Source organism: Myodes glareolus, chromosome 12, assembly GCF_982192425.1.
Source record: "Myodes glareolus chromosome 12, mMyoGla1.1, whole genome shotgun sequence".
In the NCBI taxonomy this organism is placed as follows: Eukaryota; Metazoa; Chordata; class Mammalia; order Rodentia; family Cricetidae; genus Myodes; species Myodes glareolus.
In genome coordinates, this window is record NC_142037.1 from 15,566,422 (window position 1) to 15,582,328 (window position 15,907).

Here is a 15,907-nt window from a genome sequence, read left to right on the forward strand (position 1 = left end):
TACAATTTACTTCCTGTTAACTTAGGTAATATTATATCCTTCTGGTGTCTTTGATAGAGTTGAAGAATAGGTAGTTATAATTATAGATTTACTTAGTTATTATAAAAGATAAATTAGATACAAACATTGTAACTGTAATTCTTGCTTGATACCTATTTTGCTATAAATAATTTTACTATGTTAAAGTTAAATCCTTCCTTTTCATTTAGATAGAAAGGGGAGGTGATATGGAATTATCCGCTGGAAGCTATGAATACATTTTATGACTATTGGTTAATGAATAATAAAGCTGTTTGGACCTATGACAGGGCAGAATAGAGCAAGGTGAGAATTCCAAGCAGAGATAGAGGAAAAAAGATGCAGAGTCAGAGAGACACCGTGTAGCTGCCAAAGGAGACAGAACCCTGAAACTTACTGGTAAACAATCAGCCTTGTGATAAAATATAAAATAATAGGAATTGGTAATTTAAGATGTAAAATTTAGTTAATGAGAAGGCTAAGCTATTGACCAAGCAGTATTTTAAATAATAATGTTTCTGTGTAATTATTTCAGGTATTGGTGGCTAGAAAGCAAACAAGCATCCTCCAACTACAGAGAATTACCCTAAGAGAGACTTACATAGATCTAATCTACATGGGAAGTAGAAAAATACAAGATCTCATGAGAAAATTGGGAGCAGGTGACCTTGGGAGAGGTTTGAAGGTAGTAGGGAATAGGCAGGGAGGGGAACAGAGAAAATTGTAGAGCTAAATAAAAATAAATAAAAAACATATCATTATTAAATAGGTAGGACAATGGATGAAGCTAAAAACAAATCCTGAGTGAGGTAACTCACAACCAGAAAGACAAATATTGTATGTACTCATTTATAACTGGATATTAGCTGCCAACTAAAAGATAATCATGCTAAAATAGAGAAGAAAAGTAACAGTGGGGGCTCCAGAGGCCACTTAAATCTCCCTGGGAAGAGAAGTTAATGCTGTGACTATGTAACTGTGTAAAACCATGTTGCATTTGTTTATGCTATGGAATATTACTTTAACTGTGTAAATGTGTATTACACTTATGGCTGCATTTGTTTAACAATGTAAGGATTGTTACATGTGTTTATGCTGCATTTTTAATAATGAAAAGATGTGTTGCTGTGGCACCTTCCCTGCCTAAGGCTCCTAATTCATCTAATAAAGCTAAATGGCCAGTAGCTAGGCTAGAAAAGGAAAGGCAGGCTTGGCAGGCAGAGAGAATAAATAAGAGAGAAATCTCAAGAGGAAGGAACAGAAGAGGAGAAGAGAAGGGGAGAGGAGAGGGGAGGAGAGGAGAGGAGAGGAGAGGAGAAGAGAAGAGAAGAGAAGAGAAGAGAAGAGAAGAGAAGAGAAGAGAAGAGAAGAGAAGGAGGAGAAAGAAAGGGATATGTCTGGCGCTAGATGCCAAGCAACTGCCAGACAGATATAGAGACAAGAGAAAAAGTGGGTCATACAGAAAGAAAAGGTAAAAAGTTAAAGAAAAACAGGTTAATTTAAGTGAAAAGAGCTATTCAGAAACAAGCCTAAGCTTGGCTAAGCATTCATAATTAATAAATCTTCATGTCCCAATTGAGAGCTGGTGGGTGAACCAAAAGAAAAAGCCTGTTACAAGATAGACTATATTTTAATGGTGGATAGATTTGAGTGAGGATGGAAATGGAAGAAATCAATCAGGTGGGGGAGAGGAGACTGGGAGAGATGACTGGAATTTAGGAGTGATGTAGAAACTAGTGTCCTATGAAAGGCCCATAAATGATGAAAAAGGATATAATCAAAAAGATTGTCAGGTTGAATGAAAAATTGCAGTTCTAGGCATTTTCAATTGAAAATCAGCAGATAATAGTGGCAGAAAACATATATGATGATAAAAAAATGGACTTGTGATTATACCAAAATAGTGAAATTATTTCTAGAACTCTTGATATCTGTTTTCAAATTCTCTGTCAAATATAATAGCAAGGCTATGTCACTTTTCACACAACCATATTTAGCTGGTTTGAAATGCATGCAAGTATTGGCCTTAATTTGAGTTTACAACAGTTTCACCTTCACCTGGAGCACTTACAGTATGAAACATGGTGTTTAAGATTTGTTTTTACCATTAAAGATGAAAGGAACCATCAAATCCACTAAAAGGTCAATCTTTAATTGAGTTTCATTCCAAAGTTCTGGCATAAATATTGTTTAAAACACTGAACATAACTTGACAATGTTTTGGTAATGTCCTTAGCTTGGCCATCTTACCTCTGAAATGTAAATGATTTCACCATAGTTAGCATGAACACTTTTCAGGAATTCCTAGCACTGGAGATGATTTAAACCCTTGTCCCTTAAGAAATTCAATACTGATGATGACCTATATAATGTCACCCATTTTTTTAATGATTTTGCTTTAAATGTCCTTTTAGAGCTTGCTTTTTCTTGTTTGACAATTTCATATATATATATATATATATATATATATATATATATATATATATATTCAATGTATTTGGGGCATTTTTGCCAAAGAAGATTGTCCTCTCTCATACCCCACTATTTCCACTGAGACCTTCTTTTCTGTGTCTAACTTTTTTTGATGACCTCTCAGGGACACATATTCAACACGGGACTAGTGTAGTAATTGCACTGTCTTCTCTTAATTTTACAAGTTACTCTATTTTTATTTTGATTTATATGTTTATTTTATTTTTATTTGTTCATTCATTCATTTATTTTTGAGATAGGATTTCTCTGTGTAGCCATGGCTGATATGGAACTTGCTCTGTAGACCAGGCTGCGCTTGATCTCAGACATCCAGCTGCCTCTGCTCCCCAGCACTGAGATTAAAGGCTTTCTACACCACTGCCAGGCTGGGTCAGTGTCTTTGAACTACCATCTCTGGGCATCAGCAGCAAATGTACTAGTTAGGTTGATCATCGATGAAGAAAAACACTTCGATAATTTCCACATGCCCATTAAAATATATTTATTTAGCATTTTTCAATGGCAATAAACATGTCATTTCTTCAGTGACATTGGCTTCATCATCACTACCTATAATCAAAATGGCAGGTTGGGTTTTATTTAGCATCAGCACTGCCATCAATCCCTAAAAAAGGAGATTTAAAATGAGTGATTCTGTACTTCAAATTTCTTTGGATAATTTTTTTTCAATTTCCTAAATTCACTTGGTTATAATCTGGTGAGACCAAATGAGTTTAGTAATAAATATTTCTCACTCCTTAGAGCCTGTCAGATCTGAGACACTGTGTGTACACCTCTTAGTGGACTCGCTGTTGAAAAATGGTCGTCAGGGTTGGTTTGGTTTTGTTCTTTTAAATACAACCACAGAACCACATGTCTAGCTGTTTACCACAGAGCTGAGCTAACTGACTGTGCTAGGTACTTTCTGTCAACTCGACACAAACTAGAAACACCTGGGAAGAAGAGCCCTCAATTGAGGATTGTGTCCATTAGATTGACTATGGGCATGTTTGTAGTTTCTTGTTTGCTAATGGATGAAGTTGGGCCTATCCCACTCTGGGTAGTGCTGTTCATGGGCAGGAGGTCCTGGTTGGATAAGAAGGCAGATGAACATGAGCCTGAAGCACTCCAGCAGGCAGCCTTCCTCCGAGGTTCCTGCCTCTGCTCCTGCTTGAGCTCCTGCCTGGCCTAACTTCCATCAGTGATGGAGTGCACGTGGGACATGTGAGCCAAATCAACCCTTTCCTGGCCAAGCACGTTGGTACAATGTTTTATCACAGTAACGGAACGTAACTTGAACAGGAATGAATAAATTTTTAAATGTATGTTGCTTGTGTGTACCCATGTACGTCAGTGTATGTGTCCCCCTTGTCAGCATTAGAGCAGAGGAAGATGTCAGGGTCCTCTACTGTTTTCCATCTCACACCTTTGAGATGGGGGTCTCTCCCTGAACCTGGAGCACACTGTTTGGTAGAGGATGGTACCAGCAAACAGCGGAATCACAGCGGACACAGCGGTGCATCGGCCCCACTCAGCATCTGTTATGTGGGTGCTGGGATCTGAACTCAGATTCTCCTGCTTGTTCAGCTAGTGCTCTTACCCACTGAGCCACACCCTCAGCACCCTGGATTGAAACATAAGTGCTTTTGTTATTGAGAAGACGTCCTTCTCAGTTCCACTGCTTTGTCCTTGAGTCACCATCCTTGACAGTTGCTCTTAGGTAGCATGATTTTCATGTAGTGCCTTTTTCTGTTATCACCTTTGTGAACACTCACAAATCCCCAAAGGTTGAACAGAGCCTTGTATTTACCTGACAAAAAATAAGTGTCTGCCATCCTTTAACTAAGGAATCATCTCTCTTTTTTGAGTTGTATTATATTCTATCATGGTATAGAAATCATGCTGCCATTAAAAATAATAATAGATAAGGAACTATATTTTTATTATGAATATTGAAAAGAAAATAGACTACCCTGGAGTCAGACTGATGATTATCTTAAATATCACCATAGAACCTCATCCAACAACAGATGGGGAGACAATGACCCACGTTGGAGCACTGAACTGAGCTCCCAAGATCCAGTTGCCAAGAGTGGAAGGAGTGAGAGTATGAGCAAGGAAGTCAAGACCATGAGGGGTTCATCCACTGAGACAGTTTACTTGAGCTAATAGTAGATCACCAACTCCAACTGGACTGGGAGTAAACGAGATGGGAACAACTAAGCCCCTTTGAAGAGGGTTTATGGTTGGGGCAGACTGTGGGGCCACTGATAGTGACACTCGAATTTGTCGCTACTGCATGTACTGGCTTCTTAGGATCCTATTCCCTATGGATGTAAACCTTGATCAACCTAGATGTAGTAGGGAAGGTCTGGGGCTTTACACAGGGCAGGGTGCATGACCCTCTCTTAGGATTGGAGGGGGTGGGGTAAGAGGGTCTGTGGAGGGAGAGGGAGGAGAGTAGGAGGAGGGAAGCAGGTAGGAATTTAGAAAAAAACTTTAAATAAATTTTAAAAAGAGCTAGCTAAGAAAGTATTAACTATCTTCTCTTTATGGCATGTTCTTTTTAAAGTGTAGAGAAAATAAAAGATGTTGAAATTGAAAAAAAAACAAAAACAAAAAAAAGAAAATGGAAATCAAGGCTTGAGTATATCCACATCACAGCTGTGGATGCAGCCGAAAGTGACAGCTAGTGTAAGAATGGTGACTGGGTGGTGGAGTGTGAGGCAAGGCTGAGGTGTGTGTGTCTTAATGATCAGAAAAGAATGCTTACATGCTTTCCAAATGCCATTAAACACCCACTCTCTGTAATATAGATTAAAATTTCATGGATAAGCTCTATGTTTCATTGAATAAGTCACCAGGAATATATGAAAGTATGATGGCGCCAGTTTGACTGTCTGCAGTTAGAACATAAAACACTGGCAGCATCACACTGAAGCCAGGCATGGTTAACAATAGCAAGAGCACACATACATTCATCTTATACAGAACTGGACGTGTTGTCATCTATAAACTTCATACTCAATGTCATACACTATAGTTGCACAGACACACACACACACACACACACACACAAAGTGTAGCGGGGAAAGAGAGAGAGAGAGAGAGAGAGAGAGAGAGAGAGAGAGAGAGAGAGAGAGAATTGGTAGTGGTGTGAGTCAAAGACTGCCCCAGCAATGGATTTGTTCCACCAAGGCTATTTTTCCTAACATCCCCAAACAGCATCATTAACTCAGAACCAGGTACTCAAATACATGAGCCTAGGATCATCCTCACTAAATACATCCTCACTAAAAAACACCACAGAAAGGTGGTATGGAACAAAAATGCAAAACGGAAACTCTATATTCTCTAAATTCACAGAAAATGGTGCTGGAAGATATATGACATTGGATAGGACAATAAAGGTATAGCAGCATGTATTCCCCTGTGGCAAGAGGGGCACTTGTTTTCCTGGCTACCCTGAACTGAAATAATCACACAGAAAGTGTATTAATTAAATTATTACTTGGCCCATTAACTCAAGCTTCCTATTGGCTAACTCTTACATATTAATTTAACCCATATCCATTAAACTGTGAATAGGCACATGGCAGTGGCTTACAAGGTAAAATTCCATCCCTTGTCTGTCTCTAGCAGGGTAGGGAGGATGAGGGGAGCTACATGGCTTCTCCCTGACTCTACCTTCTTCCTCCCAGCATTCAGTTTAGTTTTTTCCCACCTAGCTCTGTTCTATCCTATCAGGTCAAGACAGTTTTCTTTATTCATTAATGCAGATAGGAATCCCACATCATTTCCCAGCACGAACCCGAAGACCTTGTGTTCTTTTGTCTGCTTTGTGTCCTTCAGGGGTGTCTTACAGTTTTTACTCTGACTTGCTGAATTGCAAGAGAACTTGGTTGCTGAATTGCAAGAGAACTTGGATCTTGGAGACTTGAAGCATTGCCTCTCCCAGGTGCGGAACATCACTACAGATGTTAGGGGAGCAGAGTGAGCTCTATATAAACGGTCAGGGCTGAGAGATATTTCCACAAAACAGAGGAATCTGAAGCTGTCTGTATTTAAGTCATTTACTGCCTCTGAATCTATTCCAATATGTGCTCAAGGGAGTAAAGCAAGGGGGCTTTGAACACCTTCACCATGCAGCTGTGGGAGGAGCCCAGGAGTTTCTCTCCATGAGGAGTCAGAGCATGGGCTCATCTGTTTGTGGGATGCCACCAAGTTACTGACTGGAGATTAGATGACATTGAGGTCAGTTCTTCAGGGAATCCCAGGCTAAGTTCAACATGGTTCCATACTGTTTGTCAGGTCAGTTACTACCTATTGTAGGGAATTGTTTTATCCCCTCTCTAATGGATACACAACAATGGTTTCAAAAAGTTATTTTAAGATATAAAATGATCTTCTAAAACTAAATATGACATCTAAGCTGAATACATATGTAACCATATGTTTTAAAACATATGTTTTTCTTTGAGTCTGCATTCTTCTTTGTGTTCGTTGTCTCTAAAAGAGATGGGTCCTTAGTATGTTTCCAGAGCAGGGTTTACTTTCCAGTTCTCTATCAGAAACTGTGTGCCACCTACATCCCTTCCTATATAAAACCTTGTCTTTGAAAGTTACCTGATCCAGAGCAAGATTTTACTTCATCTCCCAGGAGAATGTGACGCTCTGTCTATTTGGGACAGGGAACCATTAAGCTGTAGCTACCAGTCATGCTATCTGTTAAGCGTCTGACAGGACAGGACCATGAGCCAAGGCTGCTTGGAGTTTAATGTTTATTTAAGTTAATCTAAGGATGTCTTGCTTGTTTGTTTGAGAGCCTTGTCTGGCTTTGGAGTCAAAGATCTGCCTGCATCTGCCTCCCAAGTGCTTGATTAAAACACGAAAAATTACACCTGGCAGCTTGGATTTTTTTTTTTTTGCAATATGAGTCCAATGTAGGGAAACTTTTATATGACAAAAAAAACGACACACATTCTTCTACAGTCTCATTCCCAGAACTTCCTATAAATGAGAATCCCACGTAGTCTTAGGAATTATGAATACTGCAGTAACCACTAATGTTGAAATATCACAGGTTTTTCTCTGCACCATATTTTTTTTATTTTTCTTTGTTTCCTAGCATCCTAACTCACATTTAATTCTGTATCTGAATTATGTTTCTGAACATGTGCATCTCTTAGGATTTAAATCTACATAAGGACTCTAACTGTTACCTATAAAATAAATGCAACAAGGCCATCTTACTTGTGTTATTCTCTACCTACTGCCAACTCCTGGGGAGAAATACTAATTTTCTCAATAGTTTCCCAGGAAGCTAATTTCCTAAAGTCATTTGCAAACCTCATACACTTTAGTGTTGACTGATAGAAAAGTAAAGACTTTTTGTTCTTTTGTCTTGGGGATGTCAAAGACTGACATCAACCAAATGACCAGCAGGACACCATAGCCTAGAAGCCAGAAATGATTGAGACTAACAAGCTCAGAGGAGCTCATGCTGAGTGACCTTGCTGCTATGGATGCTGAGCACATGGTGAGGTTGGTACAGTGGATATGAAGTGACTCGGAAGAGCTTCCCTAGATCTGAGCATGGGGGAGGTGGGGTGCAGGGTTTGGGGACACACACTCAAAGCTCTGGTCTCCATAGAACCTCTATGATGACACTTCTGGCCTGGATATTGAGACCCCCTCCCTGCCAGTTCATGATTTAGGCTGGCACCACCGGTCTGAGGTCCTAATGAAAGGAACCACATGTGGATTTTGGGTGTCCTAGGTAGGGGGATAAGAAGTAGGGACATGTAAAGATTAGCATGGACTACTAAGCATAGAAGTTGATAGACTCATCAGAGCAGGCAAAAAAGAGAAGGGGGTGTAGCTAAGAGGCTGGAGGAACTTGGCCCTGTTTCTAGCAGAGGATAGTGAAACTTGTTCTACATGAGAAAGAGAGGATACTGAAATTGTTGTCACCTTAATGTTGAAGCTGTGGGAAAACAATACTCTGCACAGGAAGCTCCATCTACACTGGCCTTAGCTCTGTCTTCATATCTCCAGGACCAATGGTGCTTTCCCTCTCCTTTCTTCCATATGACGCAGAGGAGGAGAAAAGTTCACCCTGGGCCCCAAGACAAGAGAAACCCAAGCTCAGCTTTGGACCAGTCATAAGGTCAGGCACTGTACAGAGGGACAAGTTAAAAGGAGCTGGTCAATGGCTTTGCCTGAGTTTTGGGCAAGGTGTGCACATGGTTGAGGAATGAGCAGTAAATAGAAGTGTGCCATTGGCCTGCCTAGCACAGAGTTGGTCCCTGTGATATGAAACCAGTCTTCTGATTCTGCAAAGAGACCTTTATTGAGAGGCTGGCTTCTGTCCTAGAACAATCCTGGACTCGGTTGTAGGGAAGATGGCGAGTCAGAGAGGGGCCTTGTTTTCTCTGTAGTTAATTGTATTTCACTGTTTCCTCTATCCAGGATAGGAAACTTGACACTCTGGTGAAGACTCTCAGGGCTGAATCATTTTTAAACCCATAGGAGATGATGCCTGCAACCGTTTTGTTAGGCAGGAGAGGCCCTCAGGAATCTCCCTGTGAATAGAGAGGGGCACAGGGGACTAAGCTGACTTCACACTAGCCCATCCTCCCACCATAAAGCATGACTTGTGTGATTTGTATGTAGGAGATCGTGGGGCTTACTTGTGTCCCTGGGCTTTCCATTCTAATTTTGGACAGGGTTACTGCTTCACCTACCTCCTGAGCCCAGACTCTACTCTTTCTTCAAGTCTATGATCCATTTTCTATGAAGGTGTGTGGGGCCCTCAGCTGTTGTTTAGAATTGTGGAAAGGTGGTTGAGCCTCATGTGAGCATGGGGGATCAGACCATTGACAAAGTGGGTGCGTGCTCTGAGGAGACCCCTGCTTGTGGTAACAACACAAACAGCGAGCACAGCTTTCTAAAGCTTGGGACTGGGTGACAGGAGAGCTCTGCAAATCCTGTTTTATGCCAACTCTCTTCACCAAGGCTCCTTGTCAGCTCTGAGGCTCTAGTTAGTTATTGGTTCCTGCTGTTTCCAGGGAGAAAGATCACAGCCAGAGGGCAAAGGAGTCCCTGATGCTTGGTCTCTAGGTCTCAAATTCCTTTTCTGCTCCCATGCATCCCAGAGAGAAGGACAATCCAACTTACCTTAAAGGAAGCACACTTGATCTTTGGGTCCCCCCCCCCCCAGATCCCAGTGGCTTTCTTGTAACAAGGTGGAAAGTGGGACTCACACTCCTGGTCCTTCTGTACTGTTAGCTCTACTTCTTGTAATCCAATTGGGAATTTACCATTTGGGGCCATCTTTCCCCAACCTGCCAGAGAGCACACATCCCCTGCGTTCACACGGATCTCAGAACAGGGCAGGCTGAGTGGCCTCACAGCTTTAGACCTTAGGGCCTTCCTCTCCAGCTGTGGGGAAGAAGGAAGAGTGTGGCTCAATGATGGCTGGGCTGAGACACCAGGATGGAAGAGAAGAAAGGAGCATGGTGAGAGCAGGAGGAGAAATCCCTGGAGCAGGATATGGGATCTTCTCACCTTTAAGAGCATGATGTCATTTGTGATGGTTTCGTTATTAAAGTCTGGGTTGTGAATGGCTTTTGCCACAGGGATGATCTGCTGGCTCTTCTCCTGGAAGCTGATGATGTGGGCTCCTAGAGTGATGTTCATTAAGCTGTGCAGAGAGCAGAGTGCAGATGGGAGATGTGGAGTGAGAGGGGTGAGAGAGGACACAGTCCAGGAGTTGTAAGAGGCTGGGTGAGCAGGGAGGATCTCTAGCTGAGGGGCTGAGGCGACAGAAAAGCCTAAGGGGTGACCTACAGCTTTGTCTTCTCAAGGGCACTAGACTCCTGAAGACTTCCTTTTGCTTCTCCACAATTTTCCAAAGTTTGCATTGATTCTTAATGTGCACTTTCAACCACAGCCACTGCTGTAGTCTGACCAGTGTAGTTGCTTTCAACTCAACTGTGCTGCTGCCTCTGGACTCTCACCCTGATGCCCTGATGACAGACTTCCATTGTCACAGCCCTGCCCTCTAGTGAGCTCTCACAGGAGCAGCCACAAGTATAGGACGGAAACTCCTGTTGGGCACCAGAAAGCATGGGCCAGCTCCTTCTCCTCACCTTCCCCTGCAGTGAGCAGCTGTCAGCACGAAGTTGTCTTTTACCAAGAAGCCTCCACAGCGACTCCTGTTCTCATCATCGTGGACGGATGCAATAAATGCCATGTAGGGGTGGGAGTGGGGCTTGACCTCATGGCCCCCGATGATCTCCTCTGAAAGAAAAGGCTTTATGGAGTGTCTGGGAGCAGCAGATGAGATGAGGAGGGAAGACGTTTGAGGGGTAAGGGGGTGAGATCTGCAGTTCCTCAAACTGTTTAAGACAGAATCCTTTGCACATTGAACAATATTTGCTGAATCTTTAGCCTTAGTGCCCTGTTCTGAGGAGAGGTGGGTAGCACTTGCCCTCCAGTCCCTACTTTACAAATACACGGAGGGACAAAAGCTCTATCTTCATGATGCCAGTAACCACGCAGATACTGGGTGGCTTCCCTTCAGCCTTTCTTTGCTACTGAGTCTCCCCAACTCTAATATATTCCTTGTTATAATTTTCTTACTGTTTACCCCCAAGAGCTATGGAGGAGGGTTTTCTAAAATTCTCTTATTCTGATGCCCACCATATCTTGTATTTTCAGTGAATGATTAGCTGCATTGATGAGTGGCTACTACTTACCTTTATAAATACTGGTTCAGAACTCATGGGATGGAGTACCTGGGAGACATTAGAAGGGTGTTCTGGCAAAAATGGGAATAGATGATAACCACAAAGAAGTGGAGAAGCCAACCAACACCAGACTGCAAAAGTAGTGGAGGGTGCAATGCTGGCAACTTGTCACCCTGGGTCTCTTTCTTCAGCAGCCTAAGCGTGAAGGTTACTAAATATTCTTGAGTTGGTGGCCTTACCAAGCTGCCCTGGGTCTGGGTTCAGGTGGTTAATGTACTTTTTAGTATTATTGCATTCTCTGCCACTTCTCCTTTTAAGGATGATCCACTCTCCAGGTGACAAAAAGAGCAGGGAGAAGCTAGTTGTAGGGCCTGGTCTCCCCTTACTCCCTGGGGTGCGTCTCCCCTTACTCCCTGGGGTGTGTCTCAAGGACAGTTTGGTCTGCCAGCTAAAGCCTCCTGCTGTCCCTGTGTTCTCTCTGCCATAGCCTGGTGATTTAGCTGTAGGGCATTGCTCATCTTTGGTATGATAATTTCCTGTCGCTGCTCTCTGCCCCCAACCCCCTGCCCGGGAAGGAGTCCCTACAGCTCTAGGTCCCATACAGCGCCAGTTCCCCTATGGCGCCAGTTTCCCCTCTGGCTGGGAGGGAATTCCTTTACTGGGGCCAGGGTATATTAGCTTTGCATTAAGCTGAATAAAGTGGCATTCGGTGATCTCTTGTCGAATGACCCTGGTCTTTTGTGTCTTTGTTCAATCTCCAGGCCTTTGCCCAAACTCGCATAAGGTACGCTCGACCCGTACCGAGAAGGTAACAGCAGATTCGGGTGTTACACTAGTGCCCACCATGTCTTCTAAGACACTTCTCCAGACCTAGTTGAGAATCTAGCCAGGTCTGAGTATGGAATGTGACCTTAGGTTTAGAAAGCTGCTGGTTGAGTGCAGGAGGTTCTTGACTAGAAGTGGGCAGAAACTCCACAGAGGTATTATGGGATGGCACCTCTACAACCGGGGTGTTCACTCACCTGCACCAGATCCAAGAGGCAGAAGAAAGGTCAGGAGAATCAGGACTGCTGCCATCTTCCCAGGAAGGCTCTCAGGTGGAGGAGGGCAGAGTGGACACAGCCCTTGAAGGATGAAGGAGGTGAGCGCTCAGTGACCTTACAGGCCTTTTAAACCTGTGCACCTCTGCTCTGATTGGCTACAGTACTTAAGGACATTTTCTGGTTTGGGTAAAAGTGTCAGTATCACCGCATTGACACGAGCTAAGCTGGGATAAAGACCAAGAGAGCAGACGGTGTGGAAACTGTGGTTGAGAGGCCCTGAGAACCCAGGAAGTCCAGTGTTTACATTGAACCCAAGAATGTACTTTCTTACTTCTTATATCCTTTTGCATCCTGTAAGATCTCTTTTGGTTTCTTTGGTTTCTTTCTTTCTTTCCATTTTAAATAATACAGACAACCAGTTAACCCTGAAACAGTTAGAGCACTACAAATACATAGACAAAGCTGTACACTATTTAGTGAAGTTTTCAGTACGTCATCTCATTGATCTCTCAGACTTCTGGTCACACTATGGTACCAGCAGTCGAAATAGTCTGATGAATTAATCTTAACTCAGTTTGTCTCTCCTAAACTGCTAGGATGTCAAAGAGATATTTCAATGTTTCCCTGTGGCCAATGAACATGTCTTACATACATAATTAAGTATAATAACGAATCACAGCAACATGTATCAGTTACCTGTTTACTATGTATTGGCATCTATCCCTAAGCAGGGATTGAATTTAAAGGTTAGTAAGATAAGTTTGGCCTTGACTTTCCTGCTGAGGACTGCAGTGGCACTTTCTACAAAATTTCCTGGGATTTTATGTAGATAAATGAGGACCTTGGTAAAATCTTGAGTGTTTATTTAGTGGACTGAATCTGGAAGTGAAACAGTTAGGGATCCAGCCCTTGAAAAGGTTCATATAGACTAGAATGAGCTGAGGATCTGAGCTTAAAACACAAAACGGTTAGAGCTGTGTGAGATCAACTGTAGGAGGTGACGCAGGCTGGCCTTGCTCTGACAACAGGTGTGTGTGTGTGTGTGTGTGTGTGTGTGTGTGTGTGTAATCACACATATCCAGATAATCACAGAGCAGTCAGATTCTGCTAACCCCCACGGATTTATGTTTTTCAAATATTTTTGAATTTTTTCTTTCATATTTTTATCCATAGAGGCTTTCTTATCTCAGTTCTGAACTTCTGTCCTAATATTATTAATCGGATCTAAATTACTCATCCAGACCATATGCTGTAACCTTTTGGCATTTCTGGACCACAGTGAAGGAATAATGGCTTTGGGTTGCACATTACTATATAAGCTCTATTGAAAATAGATATTTACTTCCTGAAAAGGAACCATATCTAAATGACACAATATTTGCACATACAAGTATGCAACAAAATGCTTACAGAATATAATAATCTTAATTGTATGGTACCCATCTGGAGGGAATCTCAAAACTATGGAGCAGGCACCAATGTGGTAATATCTAATAAAGAAATTGAACACAATTAAATAGCAGGATATATTTTAGCATTCTTTCATCCTAAAAGTAAGGAGAACAGTGGTGGCACTGCCCTTTTAATCCCAGCATTCGACAGGCAAAGGTAGACATATCTCTGTGAGTTCAAGGCCAGCCTGGTCTACAGAGTGAGTTCCAGGACACACAAGGCTACACAGAGAAACCCAGTCTCCGAAAAAGAAAAAAAGAACAAAGGAAAGACCAAACAAACTAAAACAGTGAATGAGGACAACACGACCTTTGTAAGCTATGGGACACAGCTTTTGAAAAACAATTGGACTTGTTGGACACAACTAGTTTGATAGACATAGCTCCAATCTCAGTGAACCCCTGAGATGGGGTGAGATATGTAGACTCTAATTTTACTGTTAGTGTGGTTAACACTTGGAATTAATAGAAAAATTGAAATATAATCATATCATCAGCTATTATCCCTCTAAATCCTCCCAGGTTGCTTCATCCCCTTCAGATTCAAGGCCTCTTAATCTTTAGTGAGCATTCTCTCTCTTTCTCTAAACATACAAGGAGATAAAAATACTAATCCAGCTGATAGAGTTGGTTTATTATTGCTGGAGCACATATTTCTTTTTAGGTCTGACCACTGGAATTGGATAACCATTAGGGGGCTCACCTTTGAGGAAGACTATTTCTCCTCTCAGCACTTTATAATTGCCTGTTGCTCTTCATCTTGCAATGGAAACCTTGATATTTTTCTCCAAACACTTTAGAAGCTCAGTTGGTGTTGTCATTGTTCAAATCTTGTTTGAGCAATCGTATTGTTGAGATTTCACAGGTATAGTTTCTTTGTCATATCTAAAGGATAATTGCATCAAGGATTTAACTATTGATTGTGTGTATGTGTCTGTGTTTGTGTTGGGGCATGTGCATGTGAGTACACACGCCCTTGGAGGCTGGAGGAGCTGAGGTTACAAGTGTTATGAGACATTCAACATGGGTGTTCAGAACTGAACTTGGGTCCTCAGCAAGAGCAGTCCCTACCATTAAGACATCGGGGCCATCTCTCCAGGCCTGCATGCTCAGTTACTGAGACCTGTTGCTCACAAGTGTAGGTGCTATGAAAAGCTGATGGTGTGAATCCAGTGTGACTGTGAAGGGTGAGCTCTCATCTGAGAAGGTCCTGTAAGAAGCCCATGAATGTAGAGAAGGTCCTGTAAGAGGTCCATGAATGTAGAGAAGGTCCTGTAAGAGGCCCATAAGTGTCGAGAAGGGACATGTTCAAAAATATTCTTAGGTTGAATGAAGAATTGCAGTTCTAGGCATTTCCAATTGACAATCAGCAGGTAACAGTGGCAGATAACATGTACACTGACAAAAAACGAACTTGTGATTATACCAAAAAAGTGACATTATTTCTGGAAATCTTGATATCTATTTTCAGATTCTCTGTCAAATATGGTAGCAAGGATATGTCACTGTTTACAGAACCATGTTCAGCTGCATTGAAATGCTAATATATGCCTTAATTTGTGCTTACCATAATTCCATCTTCACCTGAAGCACTTATGGTGTGAAGCATGGTATTGACAGGTTGGTTTACCCGTTAATGATGCAATGAACAGTCAAATCCACTAAAAGGTCAATCTGTGATTATGTTTTCATTCTGACGTTCTGGCATAAATATTGTTTACAACACTAGATGTACCTTGACAATATTTTGATAATGTACACAGCATGACCATTTTACTTCTGAAATGTAAGTTTCACTATAGCTAGCATAAACACTTCTTGGGAATTTCTGTCATTTGAGATGATTTAATTCCTTGCTCCTTATGATGTTACCATTTTAAATCATTTTGCATTAAATTTTTTAGTACTTATTTTTTTCTTTGACTTCATAAATGGATTCAATGTATTTTGGTCATTTTTGACCATAGTTGTTTCCTCTCAAACTCCATCATTCCCAGTGAGGCCTTTTTCTCTGTGCATAAATTTTCTTGATGACCTCTGCAAGGACACACCAATAAACATGCTTTTAGTGTAGTAGTTGTACTGTAATCTCCCCAGCGCTGGATTAAAGGCTTTCTCCACCACGGCCAGGCTGGGTCTGTGTATGTGACCTCCCATCTCTGGGCATCAG

At 41.8% G+C, this 15,907-nt stretch overlaps 1 pseudogene; it reads right to left on the reverse strand.

The window, feature by feature from the left end:
* Window positions 1-8,930: 8,930 nt before the first annotated feature.
* LOC148120148 (granzyme-like protein 1) lies at window positions 8,931-12,538 on the reverse strand (annotated as a pseudogene).
* Between the last annotated feature and the right edge of the window lie 3,369 nt (window positions 12,539-15,907).